The sequence below is a fragment of the Asterias amurensis genome, chromosome 5 (assembly GCF_032118995.1).
Source record: "Asterias amurensis chromosome 5, ASM3211899v1".
Classification (NCBI taxonomy): Eukaryota; Metazoa; Echinodermata; class Asteroidea; order Forcipulatida; family Asteriidae; genus Asterias; species Asterias amurensis.
In genome coordinates, this window is record NC_092652.1 from 434,347 (window position 1) to 451,332 (window position 16,986).

Below are 16,986 nucleotides of genomic sequence, written 5' to 3' on the forward strand. Positions count from 1 at the left end.
AAGATGGCCGCTCTTCCCTTTTCCCTGCCCGGGGAATAAACTTTTTAATTTTCGAGCTCCCGAAAAGCCGAATTAGCATGATTACTTCTTGCGGATAGCCCACCCGAGTGTGCCGGTGCAAATTTGAACCCAGTCAATGTTTTACTTTGGCGGTAATCGACGATTTTCGGTTAAATTATGACGTCACTTTTGCACCAAAAAGTTGTAATTCCCAAGGTTTTGCCAATTTTGCATGACTCCACACAGGAAAGTTGTTCAGGATGCTCAACTTGGTCGATTTGCACCGTCAAAACGCGATTTCCAGAGTTGACTATTAGAAAAACAAGATGGCCGCTCTTCCCTTTTCCCTGCCCGGTCAATAACCTTTTTAATTTTCGAGACACCCCGAAAAGCCGAATTAGCATGATTACTTCTTGCGGATAGCCCACCCGAGTGTGCCGGTGCAAATTTGAACCCAGTCAATGTTTTACTTTGGCGGTAATCGACGATTTTCGGTTAAATTATGACGTCAATTTTGCACCAAAAAGTTGTAATTCCCTAGGTTTTGCGAATTTTGCTTGACTCCACACAGGAAAGTTGTTCAGGATGCTCAACTTGGTCGATTTGCACCGTCAAAACGCGATTTCCAGAGTTGACTATTAGAAAAACAAGATGGCCGCTCTTCCCTTTTCCCTGCCCGGGGAATAAACTTTTTAATTTTCGAGCTCCCGAAAAGCCGAATTAGCGTGATTACTTCTTGCGGATACCCCACCCGAGTGTGCCGGTGCAAATTTGAACCCCGTCAATGTTTTACTTTGGCGGTAATCGACGATTTTTTGTCAAATTATGACGTCACTTTTGCACAAAAAAGTTGTAATTCCCAAGGTTTTGCGAATTTTGCATGACTCCACACAGGAAAGTTGTTCAGGATGCTCAACTTGGTCGATTTGCACCGTCAAAACGCGATTTCCAGAGTTGACTATTAGAAAAACAAGATGGCCGCTCTTCCATTTTCCCTGACCGGAGAATAACTTTTTAATTTTCGAGCCACCCCGAAAAGCCGAATTAGCGTGATTACTTCTTGCGGATACCCCACCCGAGTGTGCCGGTGCAAATTTGAACCCAATCAATGTTTTACTTTGGTGGTAATCGACGATTTTTGGTTAAATTATGACGTCACTTTTGCACCAAAAAGTTGTAATTCCCAAGGTTTTGCGAATTTTGCATGACTCCACACAGGAAAGTTGTTCAGGATGCTCAACTTGGTCGATTTGCACCGTCAAAACGCTATTTCCAGAGTTGACTATTAGAAAAACAAGATGGCCGCTCTTCCCTTTTCCCTGCCCGGTGAATAAACTTTTTAATTTTCGAGCTCCCGAAAAGCCGAATTAGCGTGATTACTTCTTGCGGATACCCCACCCGAGTGTGCCGGTGCAAATTTGAACCCCGTCAATGTTTTACTTTGGCGGTAATCGACGATTTTTTGTCAAATTATGACGTCACTTTTGCACCAAAAAGTTGTAATTCCCTAGGTTTTGCGAATTTTGCATGACTCCACACAGGAAAGTTGTTCAGGATGCTCAACTTGGTCGATTTGCACCGTCAAAACGCGATTTCCAGATATGACTATTAGAAAAACAAGATGGCCGCTCTTCCCTTTTTCCTGCCCGGGGAATAAACTTTTTAATTTTCGAGCTCCCGAAAAGCCGAATTAGCGTGATTACTTCTTGCGGATACCCCACCCGAGTGTGCCGGTTTAAATTTGAACCCAGTCAATGTTGATTTTGGCGGTAATCGACGATTTTCGGTTAAATATTATGACGTCACTTTTGCACCAAAAAGTTGTAATTCCCTAGGTTTTGCGAATTTTGCATGACTCCACACAGGAAAGTTGTTCAGGATGCTCAACTTGGTCGATTTGCACCGTCAAAACGCGATTTCCAGAGTTGACTATTAGAAAAACAAGATGGCCGCTCTTCCCTTTTCCCTGCCCGGGGAATCAACTTTTTAATTTTCGAGCTCCCGAAAAGCCGAATTAGCGTGATTACTTCTTGCGGATACCCCACCCGAGTGTGCCGGTGCAAATTTGAACCCAATCAATGTTTTACTTTGGTGGTAATCGACGATTTTTGGTTAAATTATGACGTCACTTTTGCACCAAAAAGTTGTAATTCCCTAGGTTTTGCGAATTTTGCATGACTCCACACAGGAAAGTTGTTCAGGATGCTCAACTTGGTCGATTTGCACCGTCAAAACGCTATTTCCAGAGTTGACTATTAGAAAAACAAGATGGCCGCTCTTCCCTTTTCCCTGCCCGTTGAATAAACTTTTTAATTTTCGAGCTCCCGAAAAGCCGAATTAGCGTGATTACTTCTTGCGGATACCCCACCCGAGTGTGCCGGTGCAAATTTGAACCCCGTCAATGTTTTACTTTGGCGGTAATCGACGATTTTTTGTCAAATTATGACGTCACTTTTGCACCAAAAAGTTGTAATTCCCTAGGTTTTGCGAATTTTGCATGACTCCACACAGGAAAGTTGTTCAGGATGCTCAACTTGGTCGATTTGCACCGTCAAAACGCGATTTCCAGATATGACTATTAGAAAAACAAGATGGCCGCTCTTCCCTTTTTCCTGCCCGGGGAATAAACTTTTTAATTTTCGAGCTCCCGAAAAGCCGAATTAGCGTGATTACTTCTTGCGGATACCCCACCCGAGTGTGCCGGTTTAAATTTGAACCCAGTCAATGTTGATTTTGGCGGTAATCGACGATTTTCGGTTAAATATTATGACGTCACTTTTGCACCAAAAAGTTGTAATTCCCTAGGTTTTGCGAATTTTGCATGACTCCACACAGGAAAGTTGTTCAGGATGCTCAACTTGGTCGATTTGCACCGTCAAAACGCGATTTCCAGAGTTGACTATTAGAAAAACAAGATGGCCGCTCTTCCCTTTTCCCTGCCCGGGGAATCAACTTTTTAATTTTCGAGCTCCCGAAAAGCCGAATTAGCGTGATTACTTCTTGCGGATACCCCACCCGAGTGTGCCGGTGCAAATTTGAACCCAATCAATGTTTTACTTTGGTGGTAATCGACGATTTTTGGTTAAATTATGACGTCACTTTTGCACCAAAAAGTTGTAATTCCCTAGGTTTTGCGAATTTTGCATGACTCCACACAGGAAAGTTGTTCAGGATGCTCAACTTGGTCGATTTGCACCGTCAAAACGCGATTTCCAGAGTTGACTATTTGAAAAACAAGATGGCCGCTCTTCCCTTTTCCCTGCCCGGGGAATAAACTTTTTAATTTTCGAGCTCCCGAAAAGCCGAATTAGCATGATTACTTCTTGCGGATAGCCCACCCGAGTGTGCCGGTGCAAATTTGAACCCAGTCAATGTTTTACTTTGGCGGTAATCGACGATTTTCGGTTAAATTATGACGTCACTTTTGCACCAAAAAGTTGTAATTCCCAAGGTTTTGCGAATTTTGCATGACTCCACACAGGAAAGTTGTTCAGGATGCTCAACTTGGTCGATTTGCACCGTCAAAACGCGATTTCCAGAGTTGACTATTAGAAAAACAAGATGGCCGCTCTTCCCTTTTCCCTGCCCGGTCAATAACCTTTTTAATTTTCGAGACACCCCGAAAAGCCGAATTAGCATGATTACTTCTTGCGGATAGCCCACCCGAGTGTGCCGGTGCAAATTTGAACCCAGTCAATGTTTTACTTTGGCGGTAATCGACGATTTTCGGTTAAATTATGACGTCAATTTTGCACCAAAAAGTTGTAATTCCCTAGGTTTTGCGAATTTTGCATGACTCCACACAGGAAAGTTGTTCAGGATGCTCAACTTGGTCGATTTGCACCGTCAAAACGCGATTTCCAGAGTTGACTATTAGAAAAACAAGATGGCCGCTCTTCCCTTTTCCCTGCCCGGGGAATAAACTTTTTAATTTTCGAGCTCCCGAAAAGCCGAATTAGCGTGATTACTTCTTGCGGATACCCCACCCGAGTGCCGATGCAAATTTGAACCCAATCAATGTTTTACTTTGATGGTAATCGACGATTTTTTGTTAAATTATGACGTCACTTTTGCACCAACAAGTTGTAATTCCCAAGGTTTTGCGAATTTTGCATGACTCCACACAGGAAAGTTGTTCAGGATGCTCAACTTGGTCGATTTGCACCGTCAAAACGCGATTTCCAGAGTTGACTATTAGAAAAACAAGATGGCCGCTCTTCCCTTTTCCCTGCCCGGGGAATAAACTTTTTAATTTTCGAGCTCCCGAAAAGCCGAATTAGCGTGATTACTTCTTGCGGATACCCCACCCGAGTGTGCCGGTGCAAATTTGAACCCCGTCAATGTTTTACTTTGGCGGTAATCGACGATTTTTTGTCAAATTATGACGTCACTTTTGCACCAAAAAGTTGTAATTCCCAAGGTTTTGCGAATTTTGCATGACTCCACACAGGAAAGTTGTTCAGGATGCTCAACTTGGTCGATTTGCACCGTCAAAACGCGATTTCCAGAGTTGACTATTAGAAAAACAAGATGGCCGCTCTTCCCTTTTCCCTGCCCGGGGAATAAACTTTTTAATTTTCGAGCTCCCGAAAAGCCGAATTAGCGTGATTACTTCTTGCGGATACCCCACCCGAGTGTGCCGGTGCAAATTTGAACCCCGTCAATGTTTTACTTTGGCGGTAATCGACGATTTTTTGTCAAATTATGACGTCACTTTTGCACCAAAAAGTTGTAATTCCCAAGGTTTTGCGAATTTTGCATGACTCCACACAGGAAAGTTGTTCAGGATGCTCAACTTGGTCGATTTGCACCGTCAAAACGCGATTTCCAGAGTTGAATATTAGAAAAACAAGATGGCCGCTCTTCCATTTTCCCTGACCGGGGAATAACTTTTTAATTTTCGAGCCACCCCGAAAAGCCGAATTAGCGTGATTACTTCTTGCGGATACCCCACCCGAGTGTGCCGGTGCAAATTTGAACCCAATCAATGTTTTACTTTGGTGGTAATCGACGATTTTTGGTTAAATTATGACATCACTTTTGCACCAAAAAGTTGTAATTCCCAAGGTTTTGCGAATTTTGCATGACTCCACACAGGAAAGTTGTTCAGGATGCTCAACTTGGTCGATTTGCACCGTCAAAACGCGATTTCCAGAGTTGACTATTAGAAAAACAAGATGGCCGCTCTTCCCTTTTCCCTGCCCGGGGAATACCCTTTTTAATTTTCGAGTCACCCCGAAAAGCCGAATTAGCATGATTACTTCTTGCGGATACCCCACCCGAGTGTGCCGGTGCAAACTTGAACCCAATCAATGTTTTACTTTGGTGGTAATCGACGATTTTTGGTTAAATTATGACGTCACTTTTGCACCAAAAAGTTGTAATTCCCAAGGTTTTGCGAATTTTGCATGACTCCACACAGGAAAGTTGTTCAGGATGCTCAACTTGGTCGATTTGCACCGTCAAAACGCGATTTCCAGAGTTGACTATTAGAAAAACAAGATAGCCGCTCTTCCCTTTTCCCTGCCCGGGGAATAACCTTTTTAATTTTCGAGACACCCCGAAAAGCCGAATTAGCGTGATTACTTCTTGCGGATACCCCACCCGAGTGTGCCGGTGCAAATTTGAACCCAGTCAATGTTTTACTTTGGCGGTAATCGACGATTTTCGGTTAAATTATGACGTCACTTTTGCACCAAAAAGTTGTAATTCCCTAGGTTTTGCGAATTTTGCATGACTCCACACAGGAAAGTTGTTCAGGATGCTCAACTTGGTCGATTTCCACCGTCAAAACGCGATTTCCAGAGTTGACTATTAGAAAAACAAGATGGCCGCTCTTCCCTTTTCCCTGCCCGGGGAATAAACTTTTTAATTTTCGAGCTCCCGAAAAGCCGAATTAGCGTGATTACTTCTTGCGGATACCCCACCCGAGACTGCCGGTGCAAATTTGAACCCCGTCAATGTTTTACTTTGGCGGTAATCGACGATTTTTTGTCAAATTATGACGTCACTTTTGCACCAAAAAGTTGTAATTCCCAAGGTTTTGCGAATTTTGCATGACTCCACACAGGAAAGTTGTTCAGGATGCTCAACTTGGTCGATTTGCACCGTCAAAACGCGATTTCCAGAGTTGACTATTAGAAAAACAAGATGGCCGCTCTTCCATTTTCCCTGACCGGAGAATAACTTTTTAATTTTCGAGCCACCCCGAAAAGCCGAATTAGCGTGATTACTTCTTGCGGATACCCCACCCGAGTGTGCCGGTGCAAATTTGAACCCAATCAATGTTTTACTTTGGTGGTAATCGACGATTTTTGGTTAAATTATGACGTCACTTTTGCACCAAAAAGTTGTAATTCCCAAGGTTTTGCGAATTTTGCATGACTCCACACAGGAAAGTTGTTCAGGATGCTCAACTTGGTCGATTTGCACCGTCAAAACGCGATTTCCAGAGTTGACTATTAGAAAAACAAGATGGCCGCTCTTCCCTTTTCCCTGCCCGGTGAACAAACTTTTTTATTTTCGAGCTCCCGAAAAGCCGAATTAGCGTGATTACTTCTTGCGGATACCCCACCCGAGTGTGCCGGTGCAAATTTGAACCCCGTCAATGTTTTACTTTGGCGGTAATCGACGATTTTTTGTCAAATTATGACGTCACTTTTGCACCAAAAAGTTGTAATTCCCAAGGTTTTGCGAATTTTGCATGACTCCACACAGGAAAGTTGTTCAGGATGCTCAACTTGGTCGATTTGCACCGTCAAAACGCGATTTCCAGAGTTGAATATTAGAAAAACAAGATGGCCGCTCTTCCATTTTCCCTGACCGGGGAATAACTTTTTAATTTTCGAGCCACCCCGAAAAGCCGAATTAGCGTGATTACTTCTTGCGGATACCCCACCCGAGTGTGCCGGTGCAAATTTGAACCCAATCAATGTTTTACTTTGGTGGTAATCGACGATTTTTGGTTAAATTATGACATCACTTTTGCACCAAAAAGTTGTAATTCCCAAGGTTTTGCGAATTTTGCATGACTCCACACAGGAAAGTTGTTCAGGATGCTCAACTTGGTCGATTTGCACCGTCAAAACGCGATTTCCAGAGTTGACTATTAGAAAAACAAGATGGCCGCTCTTCCCTTTTCCCTGCCCGGGGAATACCCTTTTTAATTTTCGAGTCACCCCGAAAAGCCGAATTAGCATGATTACTTCTTGCGGATACCCCACCCGAGTGTGCCGGTGCAAACTTGAACCCAATCAATGTTTTACTTTGGTGGTAATCGACGATTTTTGGTTAAATTATGACGTCACTTTTGCACCAAAAAGTTGTAATTCCCAAGGTTTTGCGAATTTTGCATGACTCCACACAGGAAAGTTGTTCAGGATGCTCAACTTGGTCGATTTGCACCGTCAAAACGCGATTTCCAGAGTTGACTATTAGAAAAACAAGATAGCCGCTCTTCCCTTTTCCCTGCCCGGGGAATAACCTTTTTAATTTTCGAGACACCCCGAAAAGCCGAATTAGCGTGATTACTTCTTGCGGATACCCCACCCGAGTGTGCCGGTGCAAATTTGAACCCAGTCAATGTTTTACTTTGGCGGTAATCGACGATTTTCGGTTAAATTATGACGTCACTTTTGCACCAAAAAGTTGTAATTCCCTAGGTTTTGCGAATTTTGCATGACTCCACACAGGAAAGTTGTTCAGGATGCTCAACTTGGTCGATTTCCACCGTCAAAACGCGATTTCCAGAGTTGACTATTAGAAAAACAAGATGGCCGCTCTTCCCTTTTCCCTGCCCGGGGAATAAACTTTTTAATTTTCGAGCTCCCGAAAAGCCGAATTAGCGTGATTACTTCTTGCGGATACCCCACCCGAGTGTGCCGGTGCAAATTTGAACCCCGTCAATGTTTTACTTTGGCGGTAATCGACGATTTTTTGTCAAATTATGACGTCACTTTTGCACCAAAAAGTTGTAATTCCCAAGGTTTTGCGAATTTTGCATGACTCCACACAGGAAAGTTGTTCAGGATGCTCAACTTGGTCGATTTGCACCGTCAAAACGCGATTTCCAGAGTTGACTATTAGAAAAACAAGATGGCCGCTCTTCCATTTTCCCTGACCGGAGAATAACTTTTTAATTTTCGAGCCACCCCGAAAAGCCGAATTAGCGTGATTACTTCTTGCGGATACCCCACCCGAGTGTGCCGGTGCAAATTTGAACCCAATCAATGTTTTACTTTGGTGGTAATCGACGATTTTTGGTTAAATTATGACGTCACTTTTGCACCAAAAAGTTGTAATTCCCAAGGTTTTGCGAATTTTGCATGACTCCACACAGGAAAGTTGTTCAGGATGCTCAACTTGGTCGATTTGCACCGTCAAAACGCGATTTCCAGAGTTGACTATTAGAAAAACAAGATGGCCGCTCTTCCCTTTTCCCTGCCCGGTGAACAAACTTTTTTATTTTCGAGCTCCCGAAAAGCCGAATTAGCGTGATTACTTCTTGCGGATACCCCACCCGAGTGTGCCGGTGCAAATTTGAACCCCGTCAATGTTTTACTTTGGCGGTAATCGACGATTTTTTGTCAAATTATGACGTCACTTTTGCACCAAAAAGTTGTAATTCCCAAGGTTTTGCGAATTTTGCATGACTCCACACAGGAAAGTTGTTCAGGATGCTCAACTTGGTCGATTTGCACCGTCAAAACGCGATTTCCAGAGTTGAATATTAGAAAAACAAGATGGCCGCTCTTCCCTTTTCCCTGCCCGGGGAATAAACTTTTTAATTTTTGAGCTCCCGAAAAGCCGAATTAGCGTGATTACTTCTTGCGGATACCCCACCCGAGTGTGCCGGTGCAAATTTGAACCCCGTCAATGTTTTACTTTGGCGGTAATCGACGATTTTTTGTCACATTATGACGTCACTTTTGCACCAAAAAGTTGTAATTCCCTAGGTTTTGCGAATTTTGCATGACTCCACACAGGAAAGTTGTTCAGGATGCTCAACTTGGTCGATTTGCACCGTCAAAACGCGATTTCCAGAAATGACTATTAGAAAAACAAGATGGCAGCTCTTCCCTTTTCCCTGCCCGGGGAATAAACTTTTTAATTTTCGAGCTCCCGCGCGCGATTATTTCCGACGCCCGACCATCGCGCGACCATAGAGTTATTATGTTAAGAACTAGAGGGCGCACGACTGATCCTTCGTGCACAAACGCCACGGGACCGCAAGATGACAAGCGCGTCATTCTGCACGCGCGTTGAATATGAAATACACGTTTGAGTTTTGTTTATTGAACGCTCACGCGATGCTGATGGTTAAACCTACAAAATGGCCGCACAAACACTCGCTGTGTAAGATGCCAGGGGCCTTTCTCAAACCACGGCTTGGGCCCCGGCTCAGGCTTAGGCTCCGCGTGCTGTGTACGCCTGCATTTTGGAGCAGCGCGTATTGCACGGATATCAGCACGCGGAGCCTGAGCCGTGGTTTGATAAAGGCCCCAGTTTTGTCAACGTGGAAATGAATACATAACGTTGTGTACAAATTAAAGTGTTCCCAAAATACCACCAAACTCAGATTGGCTAACAAAAACACCCCAAATTAAATCGTTTCCAAAAATACAAACAAACTCAGATTGGCTGACAAAAACACCCCCAAAGTAAAGTGTTCATAAAATACCGTTGATTCACATTAAACACGCAGATAAAAACACAAACAGTTAAACTTTGGTTTCCAATCTTGCTTTTTAATTGAACTTAATGTTAGAACCATGTTACTTAATGACTACATAGGCTAAAAACAAATCAGATCACACAGCATTCAGTGTGTCCCAAAATACCAACAAACTCAGATTGGCGGACAAAAATACCCCAAAGTGTTCCCAAAATACCTTTAAGATTCAAATTTACCAACTAACAGCTTGTTAAACACTGCAGATAAATACACAAACACTTAACTTTGGTTTTCTCATCCTGTTCTTTAATTGAACGTAATGTTTAGAACCATGTTTTTTACTGACTACATAGGCCAATAAAAGTTCAGATCACACAGCATTCAGTGTGTCCATGTTTACCAGTGCAGACACTAAAATTGGCTGACAAAAATATCCCAAAGTAAAGTGTTCCCATAATACCAACAAACTCAGATTGGCTGACAAAAATATCCCAAAGTAAAGTGTTCCCAAAACACCAACAAACTCAGATTGGCTGACAAAAATACCCCAAAATAAAGCGTTCCCAAAATACCAAAAAACTCAGATTGGCAGACAAAATACCCCAAAGTAAAGTGTTCCTAAAACACCAACAAACTCAGATTGGCCGATAGCCTTGATCAAGGCTGTTGACGTACTGTTCCCCGGCCCGGTTCGCTGCACACGCATGCAGTGCATACACAAAATGTACATTACCATACATTGTACAGCGAGAACAGTATAGCGTAGTCGTGAGTACGGTCGTGTCTTTCTACTTTCAACCTCGCACACGTGGCTCAAACAAAGTACCCATGTACCGTAAGTGTACCGTATACAGATGGTACATGTACATGTACAGTACGATGTGTGTACATACGCTGTATACGTATTACATGCACTGTGTTATGTATGGGGATGCACTGGTGGAATTCAGTGATGGGGACTGGGATTTTGCAGATCGCGGCTGGCTGTAGCGCCTTGATCAAGGCTAATTGGCTGACAAAAATACCTATAGGGATAGGATTAAATAGACATACACCAACATACAGCTTATTTAAATAGTAGCCAGATAAAAACACAAACAAACACTTAACTTTAGTTCCCACCCTGTTCTTGGATTAAAATTTAAATATATATCCTTTAATGACTAAGGACTTCACATCACAGATCAGAGAGCATGCAGTGTGTCCATGTACACATGTACAAATATCTGATTGGTCGACAAAAATACTAATTGTTCATGTTCGAAAAGAATATAAGTAATGACTCCCTGTTTTGCATCAAATTCAGCGTTATCAACCTGTCACTAAACTACCAGAGACTAGGATTGGCTCAAGAATTATTTTTTTTACTTTTCAGGGACCTTCATGATTTATTTTTCAAAAGAAGGAAAAGTATATGAAGTACCTGTCAGCTCCAACTTAATTTAAAATTTAATATAGACCATGTGACCTTTGTTTACATTCAGTATGACCTTTTCCATCATTGGATTTTCTGGCAGGCAAGATACTGCACTGGTCATATGGGAAATGTGACATTTTATGTCATAGTTTCCACAAAGAGTTATGAAAGTAAAAGGACAAGTTTTGAGATGTGCCCCTTCCTCGTAGCAAAAGTTGATAAGAATACAATAGTAAATCTCCACAAAACATAACATTTTATGTTTTCTTCCATTAGGCTGTGTACAAATCATGACTGCAGGAAGTCCAAGCTCTGCGGCACTGTTGTAAACATGTGATGTCACAGGTCACATCGATGATAGGACCTCGTGATTATCCTTGTAACTGGGTAGCATATGAATGTTTCACCAAGAACTGTAAAAAAAAAAAAAAAAAAAAGAAGTTGATTAAGATATTGTGCTCTGCATAAATTGCAGAGCCAAAGAACAAAAACTGGTCACCAAATGCATGCATGGGATGCGCGAACCGTAAAGAGTATGTACACACAATGGGGATTTTTTTTTTTAACACTAGTAAGTGATCTGGAGAAGTACAGTTCTTGAACCGTAAAGAGAATGTACACACAATGGGGATTTTTTTTTTAAACACTAGTAAGTGATCTGGAGAAGTACAGTTCTTGAACTCAACACAACTCCTTCATTCATTAGACTCTTGTATTTGTTTATATCCAATCTTTCAACCTTCTCAACAAGGTGCCTGTATCCAAGCTATTGCATGAGGGCGCTATTACACTTTTCATGAACACATAGAGCAGTATGACCATAATAATAATAATAATAATAATAATAATAATAATAATAATAATAATAATAATAATAATAATAATAATAAAAACGAAGCCTTTTGTAGTGCACATACCAAACAAAGTACTCAAGGCGCTGAGTATATACAAACTTTCAGAATGAAAACATTGCACATTTTGATTTGAGAGAGGGCGCTATTAAAAAACAAATTTCCAGGGGCAGGTGCTTTCGTACAATAACTTGCAACTGGAAACATACATGTAGGCCCTTTTCGAAACCACGGCTTCGGCTTTGGATTCGGTTTCAGGATCCCTCCTTTCGTCTGCAGCCCCAAATGTGTACGCACAGCACATACAATATTGACAAAACAAGCCGAGGCCGAAGCCAAAGCCGTTGTTTCAAAAAGGACCATAGATCAAATAGGCATGGAGACAAACCTTTTTCAACGTAAGAAACTGGATGATAGCTTCTAAAAATTGTGTTCATCATCATAGCACTCTCATCCATATGGGCAATGTTATCCTCTTGTCAAAACCCCTTCGAGGCACTGAAAATAATAAGGCATGGGCCCTAATGTTTACAAATTTGAGAGTAGGATAAAACAAAAATGTGAAATAAATAAAAGTGTGACAATAGAAATTGTTTTAACTTGGTAACAAACTGTGTAGTTAGATTGATCGAGAACCAATCATGTGACACACAACAAAAACACATGGCTCAACAGGCCGGGTAACATAAAAAGTGATGTACACCGGTGTACCTAACCTTGATCAGTCCCAGCGTTGGTCGATTTCCAGCGCTGTGTATGAAACGACCGCGGATTTGAGGGAATTGTTTCTTGTTCGTCTGCTTACTAAATCAATTGTTAAACAATGAATAGTCCGTCATAATAATGTTTGAAGATGACAACAGACGTTCGAGAAGAGGGAGAACAGTTATACAAAGGTATAACACAAAAATTGTTGCATGCTGTAACTGGGGTCCTCGGTTTCGCCTTGGTTGTCATTTTCCCCCTCGAGTGTACAAAACGCCATGGACCCCATCACAGCGTGCAACAATTTTATACTGGAGACATTTCTTGAAGAAGATTGAAGAGTCTGTTTATCCTTTTTCCAAGATGCTTCCCTTTTAAGTCTCTGTCGTTTACTGGTATCTGGCGCCTGCTTTACCGTGTTAATGGTTGATTCCATGTAGGTAAAAAAGTCTACCTCCATGATGTTTGTTTGTTTGTTTGTTTGTTTGTTTGTTTGTTTGTTTGTTTGTTTGTTTGTTTGTTTGTTTGTTTGTTTCGAAGAAAGAAAAATCTCAAAATAACACAAATTTCTATTCCTATTTAAGAGGTTTCCTATGTCAATTGACATGGGGAGCAAGAAACCGCTCACATTTCATGAAAACTGTTACAAAATAAATCAAATGTAAGAATATTCAGGAACTCACTGAAATAATATTATATTTACCTGTATGTGTACTTCATGCTGTATGGTCCAAACCTGGTGGTCAATCTCAGTACAAAGGCAGCATACTATCAGTGTACCCTATGAAGATAAAATGCAATTGGTAATATTGCATTAGGTACATGTGTTGCTGTTACATTTACGGATTACCTTGCCCAAAGTTTTGAAACCCTTCATTCAATGTAATGACAAGCGTTCATACAAATAAATATTGCGAGGACCTTTATTTTAAAAGGTTTCTTGCCAGAAAACCAAGGTCTAGTTTTTACCTTTGTTCCTTTTTATTTTAAGGCAGCATTCGTATTTTATGCAGACGCCAGCTTCCATCTAGAAAATGTCAGAAAGGAACAGCAAGAAACATGGTCAGTAGGCAAACTGTTTTTTCAGTTTTGTTTCACCGTAAAAAAATTTGTTTAATGCAAGTCGCCAGACACACAAGGCCTGAAGGCCACTTCAAGGTGTGGGCTACAATTATTATTTTCCATAGGCCGTTGCCACCTACTACTCCTAGGGCTGAAACAAGGTTACCCATTTTCCATTCCATACGAATGTAGGCTTGGGTATCATCAATCCGAAGCCTGGCCGGTAGAGCAAAAAGCACTACCTCCCCAATCTAACATGACAAGTGTCACGACCGGGATTCGAACCCACACTCTGCTGATCAAACACCAGAGCTTGAATCCGGTGCTCTTTACCACTCAGCCATTGTTATCAAAACACAAGTTTAGAGCCAGATTCAGAAAAACAAAAGTTGGGCTCCTATTCTTAGCTCCTTTTATTGGCATGACATGATCCCACATTTTTTTTGCTGAAGCGGGAGTGTACACACAAGTCAAGGATACCTGACAATGGTAAAAATACATGAACTATTTGGTATTTTTCTGTTTGGAACTTTTATTCATTTTTGTGTTTGCATCGATGTCATTCAAACTGTGTAATCAATTTGACAATTTTTTTTTCTTGTGACCCAGATGGCCGATCGATCTCAAACTTGAGGTTTGTCAGTTTGTGTATGGTGGCTTACATGAAGTGCTTACAAGGAATACTGTCGATCAGCAAATGATTTGTTAGCGAAAACCAATTTTTAAAGGAACACGTTGCCTTGGATCGGACGAGTTGGTCTATAAAAAGCGTTTAGTAACCGTTTTCTATAAATTGCATATGATTGGAACGATGTTGTAAAGGTAGAATACAATGATCCACACAAACATGCCTCCAAATTACGTGGTTTTCCTTCTACTGTGCGAACTAGCACGGTCGGCCATTTATGGAAGTCAAAAATTTGACTCCCATAATTGCCCGACCGTGTTAGTCGACGAGGTAAAAGGAAAACCGTGCAACTTCGAAGCATGTTTGTGTTGATCATTGTATTCTACTTTTACAACATCTTTCTACCCATGTGTATTTTATAACAAACGCTTTTCAAAGACCAACTCGACCGATCCAAGGCAACGTGTTCCTTTAAGCAAAATAACAAACTTTTACAGGTAACTATCGCTTATAGATTAATTAAATTTTTAAGCAAATAAAAACAGACTTACCATATTTTAACCTTGTGTATTCAAGTAAATGACACCACGTTGAAATAGGCTCTTGCTACCGTGAAGCTGAGGTAGGAGGTTCTAGTTAGGCATCACAAACAGATGACCCTTTACAAGAACTACGCATTCTGTGTGATAATGAGTAGAATAATTTAATAGGAAAAGTTGTTGAACTTGGGAAGTTGCCGTTGACCTCAATATGAAAAGACGAAATGAAAAAAAAACGCATTAGTGACAAGCAGCGGGAGAGTTTGGAATTTAGAAGTTGATAGGGGTATGTGTGGACTGTCAGTCTATAAATAGGGGCGTCCGAAATAGGGGTGTAGGAATATTGGCCGAATGATCAGCAAAATATTCAGTCACATGATTTGATCATCATGAATTGTGAATTGAAATAGTGTTTGATGAAACTTTTTCGGTGGGCAAATATTTTTATATATGGCCTCAACATTATTACATATTTTTGTACCCTGTAGAAATTCCTAAAATACCAAACTTTTATATGCATTTACAAGTGCAAAAAACCAGTGGAGCCTTACGTGTTTCTAAGTTTTGGTCAAGGGAGAGGAGACTCTTTGCTTGGCAAATAAAACCACACAATTTTTATCTAGGGACTGTTTAGGATCCACTGTTTACATCGCGCACAGAGAGGTAAAAGATTTGCCACGTTTTTAGGGACACCTCGAAAACAGGACCTCCTACGATATAGTTAGTTATGAGTAAACTCTGTCCCGAGCTAGCCAACTCGGTCCCAAGTCAACTCGCACCGACTGACCGAGTTGACTTGGGACCGAGTTGACTTGGGACCGAGTTCTGGGACCGAGTTGACTTGGGACCGAGTTGACTAGGACCAAATTTTAGAACCCAAGTTAAATATTTTTTGATTGACACAAACATTAGTTTTCAAACGACTACTCACGGCTGACAATGATATCCAGTTTACGGTTCTTATGCTTTCACAGAACTGTTGCACCACTCTCTACACACCCGGCCGTGTGTGCAACCTACGTAAATCATAGTCGGGTAACTAAACCATGTCATCCTACACAACAAACTGGGGGAAACCCCAGTGGACTAAAACCGAGGCAGAAATGGGCTTGAAGGTTCGAATGTGCGGCTAACTTTAAATGTACCAAAATAACCCGTCAATCACAGTGTTCAGAAAATACCAAGCTCCAAATTCTCAAACTGGCCGACAAAAGTACACAAAGGCAACGAAAAGACCATCGATGTTCCAAAATACCACGAGGTGTCTGTCCCCGAAATACCACTACACACAAAAAAGCATACAAAAGCACCAACAGTGTTCCAAAAACACATTGTGTTTCACAGCAAGACTCCAAAAGCACCAAACTGCGCTCGCGAAAAGCCGAATTAGCGTGATTACTTCTTGCGGATACCCCACCCGAGTGTGCCGGTGCAAATTTGAACCCAGTCAATGTTGATTTTGGCGGTAATCGACGATTTTCGGTTAAATTATGACGTCATTTTTGCACCAAAAAGTTGTAATTCCCTAGGTTTTGCGAATTTTGCATGACTCCACACAGGAAAGTTGTTCAGGATGCTCAACTTGGTCGATTTGCACCGTCAAGACGCGATTTCCAGAGTTGACTATTAGAAAAACAAGATGGCCGCTCTTCCCTTTTCCCTGCCCGGGGAATAACTTTTTAATTTTCGAGTTCCCGAAAAGCCGAATTAGCGTGATTACTTCTTGCGGATACCCCACCCGAGTGTGCCGGTGCAAATTTGAACCCAATCAATGTTTTACTTTGGTGGTAATCGACGATTTTTGGTTAAATTATGACGTCACTTTTGCACCAAAAAGTTGTAATTCCCTAGGTTTTGCGAATTTTGCATGACTCCACACAGGAAAGTTGTTCAGGATGCTCAACTTGGTCGATTTGCACCGTCAAAACGCGATTTCCAGAGTTGACTATTTGAAAAACAAGATGGCCGCTTTTCCCTTTTCCCTGCCCGGGGAATCAACTTTTTAATTTTCGAGCCACCCCGAAAAGCCGAATTAGCGTGATTACTTCTTGCGGATACCCCACCCGAGTGTGCCGGTGCAAATTTGAACCCAATCAATGTTTTACTTTGGT

At 41.6% G+C, this 16,986-nt stretch overlaps 1 long non-coding RNA gene across 1 annotated transcript; it reads right to left on the reverse strand.

Annotated features, from left to right (window-relative positions):
• Positions 1-9,782: 9,782 nt before the first annotated feature.
• On the reverse strand, positions 9,783-15,951 carry LOC139937454 (uncharacterized). Its single transcript, XR_011786062.1, has 5 exons — positions 15,807-15,951; positions 14,888-15,015; positions 13,350-13,427; positions 12,330-12,439; positions 9,783-11,503 (listed from the first exon to the last, which is right to left on the reverse strand). It is a non-coding gene; the product is annotated as an uncharacterized lncRNA (long non-coding RNA).
• Positions 15,952-16,986: the final 1,035 nt, after the last annotated feature.